The sequence below is a fragment of the Sciurus vulgaris genome (genome assembly GCF_902686455.1).
Source record: "Sciurus vulgaris genome assembly, chromosome: 15".
Taxonomy (NCBI): Eukaryota; Metazoa; Chordata; class Mammalia; order Rodentia; family Sciuridae; genus Sciurus; species Sciurus vulgaris.
Window position 1 is genome coordinate 22,158,517 of NC_136476.1, and position 22,198 is coordinate 22,180,714.

General features: G+C 38.7%; 1 long non-coding RNA gene and 1 pseudogene across 2 annotated transcripts in view; both read right to left on the reverse strand.

The window, feature by feature from the left end:
- LOC306645383 overlaps positions 1 to 22,198 on the reverse strand; it is a 109,109-nt gene that overhangs the window by 15,963 nt on the left and 70,948 nt on the right. The window lies entirely within an intron of this gene.
- LOC306644870 (ATPase PAAT-like) lies at positions 17,570 to 21,645 on the reverse strand (annotated as a pseudogene). Its single transcript has 3 exons — positions 21,611 to 21,645; positions 19,143 to 19,380; positions 17,570 to 18,956 (listed from the first exon to the last, which is right to left on the reverse strand). The product of its transcript is annotated as an ATPase PAAT-like (transcript).

Here is a 22,198-nt window from a genome sequence, read left to right on the forward strand (position 1 = left end):
ATTTCCTCTAGAAAAATTTGCAGACCTGAACTTAACCTGGGGTAGAGAGAGAGGAGAGAGAAGTTGTTAAGTTGAAGGCAATTACTTATGGGAGGTTACTGTAAAGGATATTTGGGGTAACGACCTTTGTGTTCCCACTCTGGTTCTCACACCCAGCAGGTGTCCTCTTGCTCTGTGACATACTGTTCAAGTACTGAAATGCAGTTTCTTTGACTCTTTCACTATCTCAACCCAGAGCATGACTGCAGATCTCCAAAGCCTCTTGATACTCCTTCTGTTTTAGGAAATAAATTTAACTTTTCCATTTTTCCATAGCCACTGGCCTTCACCTTCATAATGCCATTGGCTGTGTTGTTATCAGGCAGCAAGTCACAAGTGAGCAAAAGCTGTCTCTGCTGTTGAATTCGAGCTGGCTTATCTCAGCTCATCAGAGTCCATTGTACACATCTCTTTTTAATCCCATCATCAGTGACAATGAACCACAGATAATGGTGAACACCATAAATCATGTCTTCACAACCTTCCTGCCAACACAGAGGCACAGATGTAAAGCATTTACCAGCACACCACCAACTCTGACTTATCTTTATGTACTTACTATAACTCAACCATGCCTGGAACCTGATCAGTATGCAGGCTCAGCTTGGCTAATGTCCTTGGGAGGAGTAGGCCCAATGACACTAAGTCAACAGCCAACCCTCAATATGCAAGAGGACATGACCCACTGAACCTGTGACAAATCATTATTATTGTTTTCTTTCTGTGCTACTGGGAATTGAACCTAGGGTTGCTGTACCACTGAGCGACATACCCAGTCCTTTTCATTTTGAGACAGAGTCTCACTAAATGCCCAGACAGGCCTTGAACTTGGGATTCTCCTACCTTAGCTTCCCAGTCACTGATATTTCAGGCATGCATCACTGGACCCTACTGTGACTGAAACAGAGGGTGTGTTACTCTACATGGCCCTGTGTGTGGGCACAGGCACCTATGAGAATGATGGGGAAATGGAAATCATCTGTCCATGTTTCTCCAGCCTCATTACTCATTTCTTAGCCTTCCACCCCCAGCAAGGGCTGGTGGCAAGCTGACCCACAGGTAAGGCCAAACAGTGTTGCAGATCACTTTACAAAAGCATATATTTGAAAACAAGTTCCCTGTAATCCTAGCAAAAGTGGTCAAAAACAGAATGTTATAGGCTTAAGCAATCTTCGTAGTATATAGCAGGATAATGGGAATGTTCTTGGGGAAACAGACATTGTCACAAAAGTCTAGTACTGGAAGAAGTAAGAAAGAAGGAGGAAGAGGGAGAGGGGGAGGACAAAAGGGTGGAGAGAGAAAGAAAGACAGAGTTTTCTAGAGAGCTCAGAGGATCTCAACCTTGTCTGTCCTTTAGAATCCCCAGGAAGCTTGTAAAAGTGCTAATGACTGGACTATATGCCCTCAATTGTGACTTATTTGTTCTGGTGGTAACTCCAGTGCCTATTTCTTTCCAAAGCTCAATCAGTGATTCTCCTGTGCATTCAGGATTAGGGTACTACCTAAGCTAACTGTTCTAGATTCCTGGCCAAGTAGGTGAAAGAGAAAAACTGCAAGGATAGCTAATCTAGCCCTCCACTTGGCAGTGACTGAGTTGAAAACTTCTCAATTGCTGAATACAACCTGAGTTCTCAGAGGGGAGGCATCTGTACCATTTGCCTTGTGTGTTCAGTACCAGTTAAAACCCAGCAGCCACAATCAGTGTGATGTAAATGGGCACCATTCCTGGGGCAGACTGGAGAGCTGTGGGCAAAGAGCCTGCTGCCTGAAATTTTAAAAAAATTTCTGGCTGGACCGTATTTCATATTTCTAATGCTTAGAAATTTCAAATATCCTTCTGTACTGCATCATAAAATAATGAAAGCAGATGGGAGCTGGCATCTCTCTGGGTCTCCTAAGATACACTGTGGGTGGGGGTTGGATCAGGAAACTAATCTGTTGACTTGGGAGCTGGTAATAATTTCCATTGTAGTGGGTTTTCTTTTCCAAGTTAACTTATGGCCTTTTTATGAGCACACAAGGGATAGAATATATGTGTTTTATTTCTTCCTGAGTTCATATTTCCAATCCCCACCATTCTTCGTGTGGGAATTCTTCTCATTTACTACCACCATCATCACCACCACCAACCCATGCATGCAACATCTGGAAAGACCTGAAAACGCAGTGTAGCAAATAAGCAATTTTACTACAGATTAGGTTCCCCTTATCCAAAACACTTGGGACCAGAAATATTTCAGGTTTTCTTAAAGACTTTGGAATGTTTGCATAATAAGCGCTAAGAAAATGCAAACACAAAATCAATCTATGTTTCATGAATACTTTATACACAGATCCAGAAGGTAATTTTATGCAATATTCTTAGTGCACTTGCATTTTGACTATGGCCCCTGATATCACATCAGGTATGGAATTTTCCATTTGTGGCATCATGTCTGTACTCAGAAAGTTTGGATTTCGGAACATTTTACATTTCAGATTAAGGATGCTCAATCTGTATTAGCTGGTCTAGATGTATCCAGAGTATAGATAATGAAGCAATCCATGTCCCAACACAGTAACATCACATCCTGCACACAGCCTGGCTTGGAGAAGTACCTCCAAGACCAGAGAAGACCTCCCTCTCTGGCCTTTCTTGTGTTCTCACCATTTCTTCTCTGTTTATCTTGTAAGTCTCTTGCCTCCTTTTCTCACATCTCTCCTCCATCCCAGGTCTAGGATCTCACTAGAAGGATTGCAGTGCAGCCTGAGCTGCCCTTGTCAGAGTTAGCACAGGGCTCTCAGATTCCAGAGGGAAGCCTTTCAAACACACACACCTATTTCCTTGTTACAATGGACTCGCACACAGCATAACAGCTATTTTGCTTTGGTAAAAGTCATAGGCCTTTACTATGACCTAGCAACTACAGAGGTATATTTATCTATGGAAATAATCTTACAAGTTTGTGAAGATCCATATGCAATGTTAACTAATATATAATTTGTGATAGTGAAGAATTTTAACTGTCCTAAGGATCTTCCAGTTAGTGATTCATTTTAATACATGATGACTGATTCAAACCTGATGTGTTGGGGTGGAGGATAAGCAGACCTGTACCTGACACCTTTAAGGATGGAAGCAAGAGATACAAATAGAGGGTTACATATCTCATTGTAGAAAAGGTGCAAATGAAGCTAACAGACTGCTAAAATAAAAATATTATATCTCAGCCTGGTGTGGTGGCACATGCCTGTAATCCCAGGAACTCAGGAGATGGAGGCAGAAGGATGTCAAGTTCAAAGTCAGTCTCAGCAAAAGTGAGGTGCTAAGCAACTCAGTGAGACCCTGTCTCTAAAAAAAAATACAAAAAAATAGGGCTAGGGATGTGACTCAGGGTCAAATGCCCCCGAGTTCAATCCCCAGTAAACTGCCCACCCCCCAAAATCTATAATTTCCCATCTTCATAAATGTATCTTTAAACATGGAAAAACTATAGTTTCATTTGACTGAAAGTTGACAAATATAAAAATGACCAAATTTAATTATGCATATCTCAGTGGCTTGATGAATCAGCAGTTTTTGGATGAGTAGAAACAAAGGGGGAAAAAAAGAAAGGAAGAAAATACATTCTTGATTACTATGCATTTATTATATAAAACGTATTTTTTGTGTTTCTAGTTCAATGATTAATATATTGTTACAATTGAAAAAAAAAGTCTTTGCAACTTCCTTCTACCCTAGAGAGAGAGGAAGAGAGGAGATTTGAAGGGAGAGGAGGGGAACTGCTGTTGTGCTGTGTTGTGGGGTCTGGTTACCGACACATAGTGAGACCATCAGAAACTAAAGTAGGAAAAAAGTTTATTCTGGGAAAAGAGAAAAAAAGAAAAAGAAAACAGACTGACACGTCAGGACCAATACTCCAAGTGGGGCACTAGTAGTGGGGAGTGACTTCAGCAAGCTAGTTTTTAAAGTGAAAACCATAAAAAAATCCTGGCAAGCTTTTTCCTTTCCCCCCCCAAGGAATGTAAGCAGCCAGCTCCAGCTTATCTGTTTCAGGTTCTGGTGGGTTAGCAGGGCAGGCTAGGCATGGGGAGCCAGACTACACATATCTGAAACTGGCAGCTTCTGGAGCCTCTGAAGGGATGGGTTGCTTCACAGAAATAGTCACAATGTCCTTTACTCATGGCCACATTATTTTATCTCTGGTATGGTCCTTGTATTTACCACAATCAGCACAGCTCAATGATTTAATTTGCACCCATTTTGGTTTGGTCAATCTTAACTAGATATATTTGTTTTATATCAGAGGGTCTCTACCTTTTTCTTTTTATAAGGGGGTCTCTACTCTTTCACATGCTGCTCGATGCTTAAGCTTTGTATCTTAACATGCCCTGCTATACCAGAATCAACAATCAGGACTATGCCAACTGACCAGAGGCATATGTAACTCTAAGAACTAGAGACACAAAAGGATCCAAGAAAGTCACCTGAGACACAAATAGTACCGAAAATTCAGCATGAGAGTGTGATTGGAATAGTAGAGTATGTGCACAGTAACAAATTGCATCTTCAATTTTTTTAATATTCTTTTCTACGGTAGCACTCGAGTCTTGTTTTTGACAATTTGCTTAACTTCCTTAAATGAAATTTTATGTGTTCTTTTATTTATTTTATGTAAATATCTAAGAATATTTAACTTAAAAAATTTTAAGTGTATAATAGATTATTTTTAACTATAGGTAGACAGTCAGAGATTATTCAGCTTCTTGACTGCATCTTTATGCCTGTTGATTTACTAACCTCCTATTTCTCTTTCTCCCTAGGCCCTGGTAACTATCATTCCGTGATTTTTACTTCAAAATTTACTTTATATTTATTTGTTTGTTTTGTGGTACCACAGATTGAACCCACAGGTACTTAACCACTTATCCACATCCCCAGGCCTTTTTATTATTTTTAATTTTAAGATGAGTCTTGTCAATTGCTTAGGACCTTGCCAAGTTGCTGAGTCTGACTTTGAACTTTTGATCCTCCTGAACTGGTGGGACTATAAGCATGTGCAACTGTACCTGCTCTTTAATTAAGTCTATGAATTTGATTATTTTAAATACCTTATAGTTGTGGAATCATGCAGTATTCGTCTTTCTGTAACTGGCTTATTTCATTTAGCATTATGTCCTCCAGGTTCATCTATGTTGATACAAATTGCAGAATTTCCTTTTTTTTAAAGACAGAATATAATCTATTGTATTTACATACCATGTTTAATTTTTACATTCATCTGTTGATGAACATTTAGGTTGTTTTCACGTCTTACCTACTGTGAACAGTGCTGCAACAAACATAGGAATGCTAATATTTTTCAAGATCTTGGTTTCAGTTTTTTTGGATAACTACTCAGAAGTGGAATTATTGGATTATATGCAGCTCTATTTTAATTTTATTTTGAGAAGATTCCATATTGTTTTCCAGAGTAACTGTATCCTTTTTCATTTCTACTAACAGTGCAAAGGTTCCAATTTCTCTGTATCCGCAAACAATATTTGTATTCTTCTTTTTCTGATGTTAGTCATCCCAAAGGTGTGAGGTGATATCTTACTGTGATTTTGATTTGATACAATTTTCTGCAACAGCATGCAGGCATACCAATGTAGAAAGTCCTATTTGTGTAAAGATGTTAACTCATTATAACTCTAGTTTTACTAGTTTAAACCAGCAAAGTATGGGGATTTGGCTTTCCATATGTTATGGTTTTATATTTTTTGTAGTTGCAAAAACATAGGGGTTTTGTTTGTTTGTTTTGTTTTGTTTTAGCATAGAAGAGGGGGAAAATGGGTGCAATAGTCCTTTAAAAGAAACCAAATTTGGACGGTGCCTCTTCCGTAAGAAGTAAAGTGGTAAAAGCTATGATTCTGTAGAAGAATCCACAGGAAATTTCCCTCTGGTTGGCCCAATAATTGGACCTATTAAAGTCATATGAGGGAAGAGTAGATCAATCAAGACAAGAATGGTAGACATCTCTTGTTTGTTCTATCCAGTGCATGGTTGCTCTTCTGATGGTAATAATACCAAATTTTCTTCCAGGAAGCATATCTTACTTACTTGCAGTTTTGTGGCTTGGTTGGTCTTGATGCTGTCCTTGCCGTGTGGCTCAGTCTCAGCTAATCAGAGCATCTTATCACCTGTCTGTGCGGAAGGACTTGGTTAAGTATCTGATCAAATGAGAGTCAAGTCTACGACTTTTGTTCAGACTGTGGCAAAACATGAGTGAACACTGAGATGTAGGTCATAAATCTAGATTTTCTGGAAATCATATCACTGCCATGAGAGAAAATCCTACTGAAGAACAGAACTGAGCTGAACAATAGAGAAGAGACCAGGGCAAAACATGAGTTTGTGTCTGAGAAGTTGAATCTATGAATGTATTTGACAGATACATAAGTCAAAAATGTTTTTCTTTAACCATTTTTATTGGGTTTTTGATCACTTATAACCAAAAATCAAAGTGTTTTAACTGAAACCATTAATAAAACAAGAGTCTGCATGCATAAGTACTGTGAACATAATTCTGAGAAACTAGCTTTGCCTAGTTTGATGAGGTGCTAATTCTCTGAGGACTGAACTACATTGTTATAGCCCAGAGTTTATAGAAAGAGGTCAGGGGATGGTGAGGGGACTTGACCATTCTGTCTGGACATGGAGAGTTCTGGCGTCTAAGGATCAGGAAACTGAAATACTGCATTCTTGGCCATACAGATCTGTATGTATATGGGCCCAGTGGCAGAATATTATGGAAGGGACATGAGTTTGACACAGGTTACAAAATTTTTTTTAAAACATCAATCTAGGAATCTGACTTATTCTAAGAGCAAAAGCCAGATGAATTAAAGAGCAGTAGATATAAACAGAAATGCAGAGGAAATATCAAGAATGAAAAATAGTAAGGTAAAAGGAGATTCTAGCCAGAAGTATCATTGAAAAACAAATTAAACAAGGATGGGGGCACGTGAAAGTCCAAATACGATTGTGTTGGTCATAGTAGTATTCTTGCAAAAGTTCTTTCTCTGTTATACTTTGTGCTGTATTCTTGGCTTCTGATAAAAATTTGGTTATATCACATTGTCATTTGAGATGTATTATTTGATCCATATAGTATTTCTATGACCCAGAGATTATCAAAGACAAATATATTCTGGGGAAAGACCAGAACACTAGGATCTGATCTCTACAAAAGAAACTTTAGCAGGGAATTCAGAGATGGGGCAGAATAAGCTGAAGAACAAACATCCATAATTTTCACAGAATTTAGTAACTTGTTCATTCAATTTGTTTTAGTCAGCTTTTTCGCTGCTGTGACTAAAAGATCTGACCAGAATGATTGTAGAGGAGGAAAAGTTTATTTGAGTGTTCACAGTTTCAAAGGTCTTAGTCCATAGAAGGTCTGCTCTATTCCTTGGGGCTGGAGGTAAGACTGAACATCATGTCTGCAGAGGGTGGTGAAAGGAAGCAGCTCACATAATGGCGATCAGGAAGCAGAGAGAGTCCACTCACCAGATAAAAATATATACCCAAAGCCACACCCCAAATCCCACCTCCTCCAGCCACACCCTACCACTTCAGTTACCTCTCAATCCCTAACAGGGGATTGAATCGCTGACTGGGTTAAGATTCTAACAACTCAATCATTTCTCCTCTGAACCTTCTTGCATTCTCTCGCATGTGAGCTTTTGGGGGACACCTCACATACAAAGCATAACACAGTTCAATATGTTTTCTTGAAAAAAATGATTCTCAGCAATACCATGGTCAATAAGGTATTCTGTAGACTCAGAGTAAGAAGGAAGCTTTTATTGCCTGTGGTAAAATTCTACCTACATTCACCTTCCCTTATCCTTTACAAGCACAGACTTCTTCATTTCTGTAAAGAAAAACTAACCACAGGCCATTTACCACTGGCATCCTTGAAAGATTTCAATTGTCTCTGCCCTTGTCAAGCATGATGGATCCATACAATCCTATTCATAACACTCTGAAGAGACTTGTTAGGTCTCATTGCAGATGGTCCAGTGCTCACCTGCCCAGAATCTTCAGTTATGTGTTCTGTTCCAAAGGTGCCAAGGTGTAGACTCATCTGGCCTTACATGGGTACAACTCAACAGTCCCTCTCTAAGCTTGCCCTGAGGCATCCCTGTTAATTATGGGCATCAGATGCCATGACATCCATTTGGTGTCTACACATGCCAAACACAAAAGTGCAGGACAGTTCATACCTGAGGGATGAACACTGATGACTGGGGAGATAAGAGCTAGTATATAAGTTCATTTTTCTCCCATCCTCTGTATAAACTGTCTTGAGATGAAGTTCACTTAACTTTTCTGCAATGGTCCTGTGATATCAAGCAATCTCTTGTTATCTGATACCATGTGGTGGTCAGCTTGGTAACATAATTACATTAGCTTTTCTTCCTTTCCTACCTTGCTCTTATCATTTTTCTTGTTTTATTGGGGTTGTGTTCCTTAGTAATGTGATAACTCATAAGATTTGCCTAAGATCATGCTTCCTGGAAAACTCAAGCTAAGACAATTAACACCAGCCATGGCCCTAAGAGGCAGACCCTTAACATGGAACTGCTCACCAATATAATGACGTTGCCTCATTTTAGGTGGTGAGTGGGAAGTGATAACCATTGACCAGATTCATCACCATTTCTAATGGTCTTGCTGATGGTTAATTAGAATGCTGTAAAGGTGAAAGGTGAAACTTTAGGCTATATAGTAATTTTGCTTGAAGTTTGGGGCACTGATAATTTCATGGACTCAGGAGTAGGCAAGCCTAACAGCATTGGAAGCATCATACACAAAAAATTATAATCTCAGAGCATTCCAACTTTCAATTTAAGACACACAAATTCAGAGGACCGCTGTAGGAGAATTTAAGGAAATTTCTATCCTTAATGCTCCAAGACCTACTGTGCTGAAAGTCAGGTAATATGACAGTCAAAAGTCACATCCTTGGCACTGAAACTGACCCATCCCATACTTCAAATAAGACAGGAAAACAGAAACAGTAGAAGTCCCACAAAGGAAGCTGAATGTACAACCTTCAGAGGTCTTTTGTATCCAAGGTGAAGCCCTGACAGGGTTTCTGAGACCTGGAGTGGGATAGTTGGGGACAGGGTCAGAGAATCTTGGAAATAAATTTCCAATTCCCTTGAGTCCCGTAAATCAACATAAGTTGAAATCTCTACCCTCTTGCTAGAGAAGAACTTGCCTGGACACTGTGCAACTTCTCTTCAAGTTTATGCCTAGAGAGATGATCTTGTTCTCCTCTAGTTCTACCTCAGGATTACCCATTGCCTCTAGGCTTAGCTCATCACTGTTGTTGGACTGATAACACAAGCATAGGCTGAACAATAAATATGATTCTTATCCCAGGAGAAGGCAATTTGGGTACCTAAGAAATTACAGAAGCTAGATAATATTTTCCACTAGGAAATGGAAATTTTTATGAGAGTAGATTTCAAAAGTACAGGACTATGAGGGTAGACTGTAAGTCAGGACAAGGTTCATTGACATGGGCCACTCATAGGATTCAATGTTCTAGCAAAGACACCAGGAACCAGTCCTATAGTCTGCTGGTATGTTGCTTTGAAGCTTGGTCATCATGATGGCCTGTAGTCAGTGAGATGATAACTCCACTTCTGCAGTACAATATTGAGGAATGGGTCAAAAGGCTCAGAGAGGTGAAAGTATTAGGTGGTTTTATATGGGAGACCTAAGAATATCCCATCTGACAATCTTCACAGATAAAACCCAGGAAACCTTACTTTCACAAAGGTAATAGTGAATGAACCAGTGAGAGAAGAGTGGCATCTTTGAGAAACTTAGGGTGGTTGTTCTTAAAGAACTAAGATGGCAGAATGTGATGCTGCCATTAAATTATCCTCCCAATGATCATGATTTGGAAGGAATTTTAGAATTTCAGAAATGGCAAAGCAGTATTAACTGTCACAGGCAAGAATGGCATAATTACTGTGTTGGGCAGTATGAGTAGAGTAGTGATCAGGGCTCTTTGATCCTCATGGATCTGTGGTAGTTAATAATAGATCTTAGTGCTCCCAGAGAGGTGAAACAGATTAACAGTCAACTAAGATAGTGCTCAATTTGCAAATCAACAAAAATTAATAGCTGGTTAGCAGAAGGATAATATCATATTTTGCAATGGAAAGGTTAGGTTCCTCAACCAGTGCCCAGATACAAGTGGTTTAGGGACTCAGAGACCACTGACCCCACCACTGAGTTAGACACCCAATCCCTTGAGGAAGGACTCTACAGTGCCACCACAAACATAGGTGGTAGTTATTCCAACACCCTTCTCCAGAGAGACCTGGGTTTCTATTTCAAGGCAACTGTGATGGGGTAAAGGAGAATATGTAGATTTTTTGAGGAAAGTTAGATAATAAGTCTGAGCTGATAATGAGACCAGGAAATCTAGAATGCCTTTAGTAAGTGAGGGCTTGTGGAGGACAGGTAATAAATGGAAGTTTGAACCAAATCCATGTCAGTATCCAATGACCTCTTATTATTCATATAGTCCCTGAATATATAATTGGGACTAATATATTCAACATCTGATAGAAGCCTCACTTTGGCGACATGGTCCAGAAGGAAAGGACTATTAAGGTAGGAAAGTACAAATAGAGAACCATCCCTAAAACTAGAACTTCCCCCATCTTCAGGTAGGGGAGATTATTGTCTTCAGTTATAAACAAGGAAATCGTGTTTCAGAGAGATTAAATTACAGTTGGTAATTGAGAAAACCTGGCTCTACTTAAGAAGTTATTTATCCAGTTCTTAAGTCTTGCCTATTTTGTTGGTGCTTTTCTGTTCTAAAATTGAAATAAATAAGAAGATCTAGTTCAATCTCAGATTTCCTGATAATACGGTTACTCCTCTTAATTGATCCTATGTCTGTGTTTTTCTTGATATGAGAATTATTTAAATTTTTTTTATAAAAAATTGTATTGGTACAATTTTTTGGTGCAAACACCTAAGCTAATTACTTTCAATAATGCTGATGGTACCCATCATATACAGAGGATTTGGAGGTAGGAATGATGATTCTTCATTACCAAGCCTTACTCTCAGGAGGTTCTTTCCAGAATTTTACTTGAAGAGATCCAAAGAATCAGTATCAAGAAAGAAAGGAAATCACTAATTTTGTAGGTGACTACTATTGGCATCAGAATGTAATAACCTGGTCTACCAGGATTGGTTATTTGGAAGGAATAAAGTTAAATGCTTATCATACACTGTACATGAAGATGAATTTCAGAGTTGAATGCAAATTTTTAAAAAATTTAATTGAAAATATAAAAATAGTAGAGGAAATTAACACCAAATTCAGGGTGGGGGGAAACCCTTTTCAAAATAAAGGACAAAAAAGAAACAATAAATGAAAACACGGGTTGAACTATTTACATGAAAAAGTTAAGTACCTGTTGTGAAAGCCATCACAAAGAAAATTACCAGAAAAACTGGAAATTCTGAATGTAAGAAAATCTTAATATATAGGAATTATTACAATAAATCCATTTATTTATCTTCTAGTCAACAAAATGTATTGAGTAACTATCATTAGCTAGTTTAGATGATGGAGATGTGATAGCAAACAAAATAGCCATTCTTCTAGAACTTGTAGTCTCCTGAGGGGAAATAGACATAATATGGAAGGTAGTGAGAGAGAACAATGAAGTGAGAAATATGATTAAGGGCTTTCAGGAGGGAAGACATTAGTTTTTAATTGATGGAAGGTTTGGAGCAAAACCCAAAAAGACTGGGGAAAAAAGGATTTGGGAAAACTCCAAAGGAGATTGGCTCTCCTCATTTGGACCCAGTTGTGCTTGATGGATATATTCCCTGTAAAAGGCACATTCTAACAGAAACCACAGCCTGAGTCAACGGAACAGATGATGAAAAGTGGATCAAGTGAGTGGGGAGGATGTTATCACTTTTGCACAGGGTGGGGTTTTTGAATGCTTGATATTGAATAAGTAGTTCCTTGATTTGTTATCTCTGATTTGTGAGCAGTGGTTCTCAACTAGCAGTAATTTTGCTTTGAAGGGGACATTTGGCAATGTCTGGAGACACTGTCAGAACTCTGGAGAGAAGGTGCTATTGTCATGTAAGAGCTAAAAGTCAGTGGTACTGCTAAATGTCATGCAATGTACAGGACCACCCTTCCTCCACGTCGTCTGACCCCAAATGTCAGTAGTTTTGAAACTCTGGCTTACTTAAAAGTAAAGAAAGGGAAGAGCGAAGAGAATCTTACTGAAAGGTGACTCTGGAGTAGTGTTCCATGTAGAGAACTTTTCATCAGAAAAAGGGATCAAGTGGATGTTGCTGAATGTTGGGAACATCATCCCTAATGAGCAAAAGACAACAGTCCCAGAATTCAACTTCTACTGTCTCCTGAATGAAGGGTACACTCCCCTGCCTTCTGAGACCCATTCTTGTCTTTTAATTTTATATCTGTTGTTACACAACAGAATAAAATATAATTTTGCCTTAAAGCAAGGATAAAAAGTTAGTGGGCTGGGAAAGTAGCTCAGTGGTAGGGTGTTTGCCTAGCATGTGTGAGGACCTAGGTTCAATCACCAGTACTACCAAAAAAACACATACAATATATGCATATATATATATATAGAGAGAGAGATATCTAGATAGATAGATAGAGATGAATAGACAGATAGATATGACTGGAGGAAATATAAAAAAGCAAAGCAAGTCACGAAACTATATGATAAAAGCTTTTATCATGGGTAAGATGTTTAATCTGGCATTACTGTCTTCTCAGCTACTGACTGTTTTCCTTCCTGTATGTCCTATGCTAGGAATTCTGGGAGCTCCCTTTTACTGATTTGTTAAATTTCTTACTTGCAAAAAATAACTGTGAAAAGAATCAAAATCCCACCATCCCTTCACACTTATTTCCTGCTCTCGGACTGTGACCCACCATGATCTTTTTGAGTGCTCTCGGAGTTCATGCTCATGGGGATGCTTGCCATCCTCCATGCTGGGAAGCTCTCATCTGTGCTTTGTTCTCAGCATCTATGGGAACTATAGGAAAAGGAGGTTCTTGGTAGGTAAATGAGCATCTCAACTCGCAAGCCTGAAGTCAGGCCTTTTGAGCAGGTACACCTCATGATCACATTCTTGAAATTTTAGGTAGAATATTTTTCATGGCCACTTACTGAGCTTCACATGGAAGAATAATGAGTTATTAACTCTATTTCAAAAATGAGGACAGCCTAGAAAACCAGAAATGAAGCCATAAAAGTAACAACAATAATAATACCTGAATTTCTTGTGCTATAAATTCTGCCATACACTTCTCTATAGCTTTTCTAAGTACTCATTCACTTAATCTTCATAAGAATATTAGTAGGTTCTATTATTATATCTGTTCTATAAATAAGGAAATGAAGGAACAGTGCAACTCACGTGCCTCAGTCAAGTTCACAGAGATAATAAGGGGAAGAATAAAACCTGGAGAGTAGAGTCTCACCTGACAGTCTGTGTGGCATACTCTAACTATGCTTCCTTCCACATCTGTTAAAATAGAACATTTCATTTTATTTATGGCATTTTCAGTAGTGGTCTAAGCCAAAGCATGATTGTAACATTCCCCATCTAGCTCTCACACACTGATGTCAGAACACTAACAAATCCTTAGTGGTTTTCCAATTTCAAGACAGAAGGATGTTACCCTGGAAAGTGGCACGTGTCACTGCTTGTGTACCCAGGCAGCTTCAGTGAAGGCTATTGTGAACCCCAACCCTAACAGGAATTCCAAGAATATCACAATAATGGTTGGGAGGAAATCACCAAAGGTGATTAAAAACTTCCAAAAGTTGAAAAAAAAAAAAAAAAGATTTACACTGAGAACACTAGAAATACAGAGAAGTTACCAAAATCATCTAGAGAAAATCAGGGAACATGAAAGTGTTAGGAAATGGAATGGTGTTGAACTTCTCGAATCACAATATTAAAAGCCAGAAACAAGCAAGCAAACAGACAAAAGTCTTGGAAATATTGAATAAAAATTGTCTTCACGTGAAATTTTCAACTTAGTCAAATAATATAAGGGCTTGGTAAAAAGCAATTTCTTAAGCACCCTGTCACAGAAGCTGCTAGAGAACATTTTTTGCTGAAGTGATGGTATAAAACAAGAAAGGAAAATGAAAGAATGATGGTGGAAAGACAGAGTACAGCAGCTCAGTGATAGGGGTGGGGAGCAACCAGTGCATGTGTTCTAGAGGACAGAGGTCTGCAGGAGGAAGGCGTCCACAGAATAATTACTGATGAGTACCTGTCGAATCCACTGGAGCTTGGAAACATCCATGAATACAGGAAAACTATAGGAAAAACCAAATTATATGAGAAACTAGATAGAATCTTAGGACATTTTTTTTCTTTTTTTTTTTTTTTTTTTAAGTACAAAATTAAAAAGTTCATATCACAAAAACAAGAGTAAAATAATGGTTACCCAAGTGTGGTGGGTGGAGAAGTAAAATTCAGAGGGGTTAAAATACACAGGAAAAAACAATTTCTATGGTCCTAGAATATAGTAGGATAACTATACTTGTTAACAATGTGCTGTGTTCCAAGGTAACTAGATTAATGGATTCTTTATGTTCTCACCATAACAATAAAGATACAAGGTGAAAGATGCTAAATGCTGACTAGTTTATATAACACATACACATTTTGAAACTTCACTCTGAATCTCATAGAATCTATTTTTATACATTGTTATACATAAAATTTAAAATTAAGGAAAAATCACCAAACCAATAAAATACAATATTCACTTAGACATAGGTCCAAAGAAGGATGCTATGCATGGTGTAATTATCTGTAGTGAGGTAGATATGTCTCCACTCCTTCACGGTGAACTCATATCAGATACTCTCTCCTGAGCACCACACTCTCTCCATTTTTGTCACCTATACCTAAGATACAGGGGACAGGACTCACTGACAAGTGGGCCCTACCTGAGGAACCACACACACTGCATAAATTTGGTGGAATGCCCACTGAAGCAGGGAGGGCAAGCATCTGTGGTTCAGTACCACTCTTAAGGCAGAGGGCTCTTAGGGAATTCCCACTTCACTTCAGATACACCAATGCAGAGAATGGGCTATAATCACCTCTTGTTGTTTGTGACGGCTAATTTGTTTTTTCTATTTTAAAATATTTAAAAATTTTTAAGATGTTGATGGACCTTTATTTTATTCATCTACTTTTATGAGGTACTGAGAATCAAACCGAGGGTTTCACACATGCCAGGCAAGCACTCTACCACTGAGTCATAACCCCAACCCGTTATGTTTTTTTCTTGTTGTTGTTATTGGTGGTGTTGTTTGTTTGTATTGTTTTGCTTAGGGACCATTTCTTCTTACATAACCCATAACATAACAATTATTTCTTACATACCCATAACATAAAACCTATGATGCACATGTCCAATAATGTCTCTAAGCATTTTGCTTAATTCCCTAGTCATAGGAATGACTTTGTGAGACTTCCAGAATCATTCGGCATATGGATGCCACTGCTTTAGTGCATGATGCAATATTCATTCCTAAATTCATTTCCAAAAGTCAGATATTTGACCTGCAGGACATTTACTTCCACCAGTATAGACACTTGCAGGAGCTGAATTGTCCAGAAGGACCGATTAGTGAAGCTATGTCCTGCTTGTTTGGTATCTGTACTATTTCTTTACTACAGGACATTAAATGGTCCTTAGTCTTCTAGCCTACATTACTTTTGACCTCAGGTACTAATGCTGTCTTGTCATCGTGTGCATGCATGCTCAGACTCCCTTCTGTCTCCCTGTTTAATGAACTATGATTTACATATCATAAAGTCTACTTACTTTACATGCACTACTCAAGAGATTTTAAACAGATTTAAAGTTCTTGCAAACATTACCACAGTCCAGTTTGAACATACGTCCATTGTGACAAAAAAAAAAAAAAAAAAAAAATACCCAAATGATCTAATCCTAACTGCTATTCCAGACCATGGCAAGAGTTATGTGCTGTCTGTCTCCATTGATCAGCACCCTTGTGAACCTTTTGTATAGATGGAATCATATAATAGGTGATCTTTTGCATCGGGTTTCTTTCACTTGGCTATATTTTCAAGGTTCTTACATGTGGTTGCTTGTATTAATGCTTTACTACTTTTTATAGAAGAATAATGTCCTGGGACTGGGGTTGCGGCTCAGTGGTAGAGCACCTGCCTAGCATGTGTGAGGCACTGGGTTCAATTCTCAGTACCACATAGAAATTTAAAAAAATATAATAATAAAGATCTATCCACATCTAAAAAATTATTTAAAAAAAAAAAAACGAATAATGTCCTGTTGAGTAGATATACCACATTTTGTATATCCATTTAGCAGTCAATGAAGAGTTGAATCACTACATTTTGGCTGTTAGAAATACTGCTGCTGTGAGCTTTCATGTGTAAGTCATTGTTTTCTTTCTCTTGACTGGATTCTTAGGACTGGAATTACTGGAATGTATACTAAGTTTATGTTTAACTTTTTAAGAAATGGACAAACTTCTTTCCATAGTGGCTGTGCTACTTTATATTCCCACCTAAGTTGTATGAGTGTGTGAGGTTCCAGTTTCTAAACATTCTCACTGGCACGTCTTTCCTGCAACTAGCCTACAGTGGTGGGGATTGACAAATGATTTCGCACGTACTAATAAGCACATGGTACCACTGAGCTACATCTGCAGCCCTCCTTTATAAATAGCCCTAAGTGTGTGTGCATTGTTACCTCATAGTAGTTACAATATGTCATTTTCCTACTTAATGATATAGAGCATCAATTTATATGCATTTTGGTATTGGGAATTGAAACCAGAAGTATTTTTTTGATTTATTTTATTTATTCTTGCTAAGTTGCTGAGGCTAGCCTCTAACTTGTGATCATCTTGCCTCATCCTCAAGGGTTGCTGAGACTACAGGTATGTTCCACTGTGCCTAGGTCATTTTAATTGGGTTGTACTTAAAGAATTATTGAGTTATGGGTATTCTTCATGGGTTTTGAATGTAAACCTTGTGAGCTGCACTCACAATCTGAATACTTAAGTGGGCAGAATACCTACATCATATTTCTTCTTCAGTGATTACAGAAAAATAAATCCAAGTAAGCATTTTTTCATACCTCACAAATAGTAAATAAGGTCTTTGTACAAATTAAAACTACTTCAATCACATACAAAACAAAACTAATGAACTACATTAGAAATCCTTAAATATGGGCTAGGGATATAGCTCAGTTGCTAGAGTGATTGCCTGTGAAGCACGAGGCCCTGGGTTCTATCCCCAGCACCACACACAAAAAAATCCTTAAATACTTAAAATCTATAAGCAATACAAGCATACAAAAATTTCATCACATGGAAAACACTGTAAACAAGAATAACTTCTAACTTTGGTATTACCTCTCAGTGGACAGTACTGGATTCACAGTAACAAGGGCAGTCAAAACACTGAGGTCACTTTATGTCAGCTCTTGAGCCTTCACAGGACATCAAATACTTGGCTTTCATAAATGTTTTTAGGTTTGGGCTTTGTAATAAATAGGTAATGAATATCTGCTGGTCACTATATGCTGAGTACTCATCTTTCTCCACTGGAAATTCTTTCTCCAGAGTCACAATGGCTCAGAGGCAGCCCAGTGGGTGGGGAGTTGGGATTTTGCAGGAAGTCCATCAACAAGGCCACCTTGTCATCTATGTGCTGTCCACAAGTTTCTTTTCCAGTAGTTCCATATTTTTAGAGAGAATCTGCTGCAAGTAGGAGCAAATAGGCTGTTCTTCCATTGCAACACCAACAATGCCTTCACTGAGCTTGGGGACATTTTCCTGCCTCTTGGCATTATGTCCCACTTGAAGATGGTTGACTTGACTGCATAAATTCTGGAGAAAGGGCAGCAACTCAGAGCTGGGGAGTGAGCCTGTCACTTGCTTTCTTTGGTGAGAAAGAAGATACTGCATTTTTAAGATCATCTTCAAGAAGGGAATGGTTCTGTGGCACAGTCTTACACCTGTCACGGTTCATGTTATTTCCCTCCCCAGGTGGTCTTGTGCTTTTATTGATGAAAGTCTGTAAGTTTTCAGTCCCGTTTGCAGATGTCAATGCAGTTTTAAAAGGGAAAGGTGTGGAGGATGACTTGTCCAGGATACTGAAGTGGACGACGGCTGGAGTGCGATCATGTGCTTGTGTCTGACAGTTCCCAAAATGGACTGAAGCTGCTCTCCAATGGGATATGATTCTGTTGCTGAAACCTAACCACATTCATCAACTGCTGAGCTCCAGGTGATAATTTTGACCCCATGACTCCATTATGGTTTGGACCTTGTCAAGGTCTATCCTTGATCCTAGAGCAGGAGAGCTTGGTGAAGAATTTGCTGATGTTGGTCTCACATATACCATGACATTACTGATGAACACACACTGCTTTTCTCCAAAGGACAGCAATTGCTGTCGGGGACAGAGCAGATGCCCTTGGCAGACACCTTTGCCCCTGCCAGTGCCGCAGTACTCCTCTCCCATGTACATCTATATGTTTCTCGCTGAGTTCAGGATGCCCACTGCAAGGACCTCTTCACTTCCCTTGGGGCCACAGCTCAGGTCGAGGAAGCAGGGCCTCTGCCTTCGGGTTCAGGGGTCCTGCTCAAGTGCACCAGGTCCTGCCCGGAGCAGGTGATGCCAGCAGCAACTCCCAATTGAGGTCCTGGGCACCAACACCAGCCTGGGTGAGGAGGAGGCTCTGGGTCAGGGCCCTGCTTGCCGCTTCCCAGGAAGAGGCCAGTGTGGGGCAGGTGGTCAGTTCTGCATCCCCAAAGTACTTTTAAAGACAGCAAAAGTTTTCATAATGTCTGATGCAAAATGACATTCTCGTCATCTCTCTCACCTTTTGTCCCATCATTTTATTTCACTTCTTTATTCATTAAGATTCTGACTTTCATCATTCCCAACAGGCTTTTCTTTCTTTCCTGATGCATCACACCATGGCAGATGGCAACAGTAGTACCCGAGGGCGGCGGCGATACCCCCGCAGCTTCCCTGAGAGCAAGGTGGCTGCCTGACGCGAAGGAGAAGGGCCGTCAGGCTCGTGTCCCGGCACCGGGTCTCCTTCAGCTGTGAAGCACCGGACGCCAACGCAGCGGCGGACACGCCAACCACGGAACACCTCGGGCGCTAGCGGAGGGATCAGGGGGCGGTGTCCCTGCCAGGCACCGCATCTTAGGACATTTTTTTTTCTATACCACCTAACAGCACAGAATAATATTTACATTATATTATATTACCTCATAATAAAGTAAATACTGGTTATTGACTTAACCAAATTATGATCTAGTTCTATTTTCCCTTATTCTAAATCCCAAAATCCAAAATAGCTATGAAAAGCAATTGATTTTTTAAGATTACAGCAACATCATTTGATGGCAATACCTGATCCGAATTGACATGAGTCTATTTATAGTCTTTATTTTTCCCACTTGCTATCAATATTCATATGTTTTGTTGCAGAAATACAATGTGTTTCATTATGAAGTGTTGCCTCTGATCCCTCTAGGGGTGTTAAGTAATACATGGTCTACAATCATATTAACTTTCTGAAGTCCTCCAGATTTTAAATTCGGAAATGCATCTGGCCCCAAGGGTTTGGATATGGAATTGAGGACCACTGTAAATACACTGAGAGAATGAAACAAGGAGGGTACATCAAGAAGGGAAGAAGCTGCTACATATGATGGCTAAATTCTCAAGCCCAGAGTGTTAAAAATAACACAATATAATTTTATACAGGAATATGTAGGCACACAATAGAAGAAATAGCAAATAGAATTGGAAATAGTTCCCTTGGGGAATAGTCCAAGGATAGGAAGAGGTGCAGCAGAGGGCTGCTTTTTTCATTATAAGCCTTTTTATTATTATGTGATGTTTTAAACTATGCCTTATTTTTATAGAAAATAAAAATAATTTTAAAAGAAATCAATCACCCTTCTCTCAGGATCACACAGGTTAGAAAGCCAATAAAATCAGTATTTTCACTTGTCTAGTTAAAGATACATAACCCAGTATGAAATTTCATATCCATTTCAAGGATCTGGGGGAAAAGGAAACTAGATACTAACTCTAAATATTCAGCTTAAGAAAGGCTCAATAGCTGCACATTCATTAATTATATTTTTAAAAAATTCATCATAACAAAAGCACCCAACCATCTGAAAAAAAATGTAGGAAAAAAAAAAAAGAAAACAAATATTCTTCCTGGGGGCATCGAGGAGGAAACCTAAGTTGCTTTGTTCCTTACTTTCATCTCCCACAGTTCAACCGAATCACATGAGCACAAGACTTCCAAGATCATTCCCAGCTACTTTATACCAGCATTGTGAATGCAATTCTTGACATTAGGGATTCTGTGCCTGAGTTTATTGATTTATTTACAGTCCCTATTTCTGAACTTCTAAATCTTAAAACATGTAGGAAATTACAGATGAGCTTCAAATTTCACTCATATCACTTACAGGCATATATTGTTACTTGGTGTGTATAAGTTGCATTATTGTTCACTATTTTGTTTTCATTGGACATCAAGATAGAAAGAGACAATCCTGCTAATTTAAAGTACATAAAATTAGAGTAAGAATCCAAAATCCTCATGAGAGATGCCACTTTTAAAATTGGATGCTTTTCTTCTATGCATGAATTGAAAAACGAAAACAAAAACATGTTCACTCTTTTGGTGAAAAGTAGAATGTTTAGAGAAGTCCATAGTGTGGAATTCAGTACCAGCCTGGGTTCTACTGTCTTTAACAAGTCATCTTCACTCTTTGAATCTCAGTTTTCCTTTTTCAAAATAGTGTCTCCCGCTAACCCAGATCTTAATTGTGCACTGTTGACATTTTGGGCTGGATATTTCTTGCATGTAAGGGGGTCTGTTCTGTGCATTGAAGAACGTTAAGCAGCATCCTTGCTTTTTATCCACTAGATGCCAGCACTCCAACCTCAGCTGCCATTGTAACAACTGAAAATATCTCTAGACATTGAGATGTCCCTGGAGAAGAATGCACCATACTGAGAACCATACTGCTAACCACTCATGTCAGTTGAAACCATCCGTCACTCAGACTTTGCAAGGATATTGTTATTCATTCAAACTGCTTAGCACACACCATCACTCAGTCAAGCACAAACAATACTGAATTTATGGAGGTTCCCTCTCATCCTCATAGGTATGTTGCAAGACCTTCGGCAGATGCCTGAAACAATGAATAGTATGGAACTCTATTATTTGCTATGATTTTTCTACAATTAAAGTTTAATTTATAAATTAGGTAAGAGATTAACAATAACTATAAAATAGAACGATTATAACAATATACTATAAAAAAGTTATATCAATGTTCTATCTCTACCATTCTGTCTCAAAATATCTTCTTAGACTATACTCACCTTTCTTCTTGTATTGATGTGAGATAATACAATGCTTACCTGATGGGATGAAGTGGGGTAAATGACATGGGCATTATGATATAGCATTTGGCTACCATGCAAGGATTATTTGAACCCAAGCACTGAAATACTGTAACAATTGATTTGATATCCAAGACAACTACTAAGTGACTAATGGGTGGGTAGTGTATATTGTGTGAATAAACTGGCCAAAGGGGTATTTCATATCCTGGTCAGGATGGAGTGGGGTAGCACAAGATTTCATCATGCTACTCAGAATTATGCACAATTTAAAACTTGTGAATTATTTATTTTGGAAATTTTCACTTAATATTTTCAGACCTTATCTGACCATAGGTATCTAAAGCCTTGGAAAATTAAACTATGAATAAGTGTTTTATTTATTTGTTTTTTTGCAGTGCTGGGAATCGAACTCAGGGCTTTTGCTTGCAGGGCAAGCACTCTACCGACTGAGCTATCTTCCCAGCCCTGAATAAGTGTTTTAGTCAGCATTTTTGCCGCTGTGACCAAAAGGATTTGACCAGTGCAATTATAGAGGAGGAAAGGTTTATCTGAGGGCTCATGATTTCAGAGGTCTTAGTCCATAGAAGGCCAGCTCCATTCCTT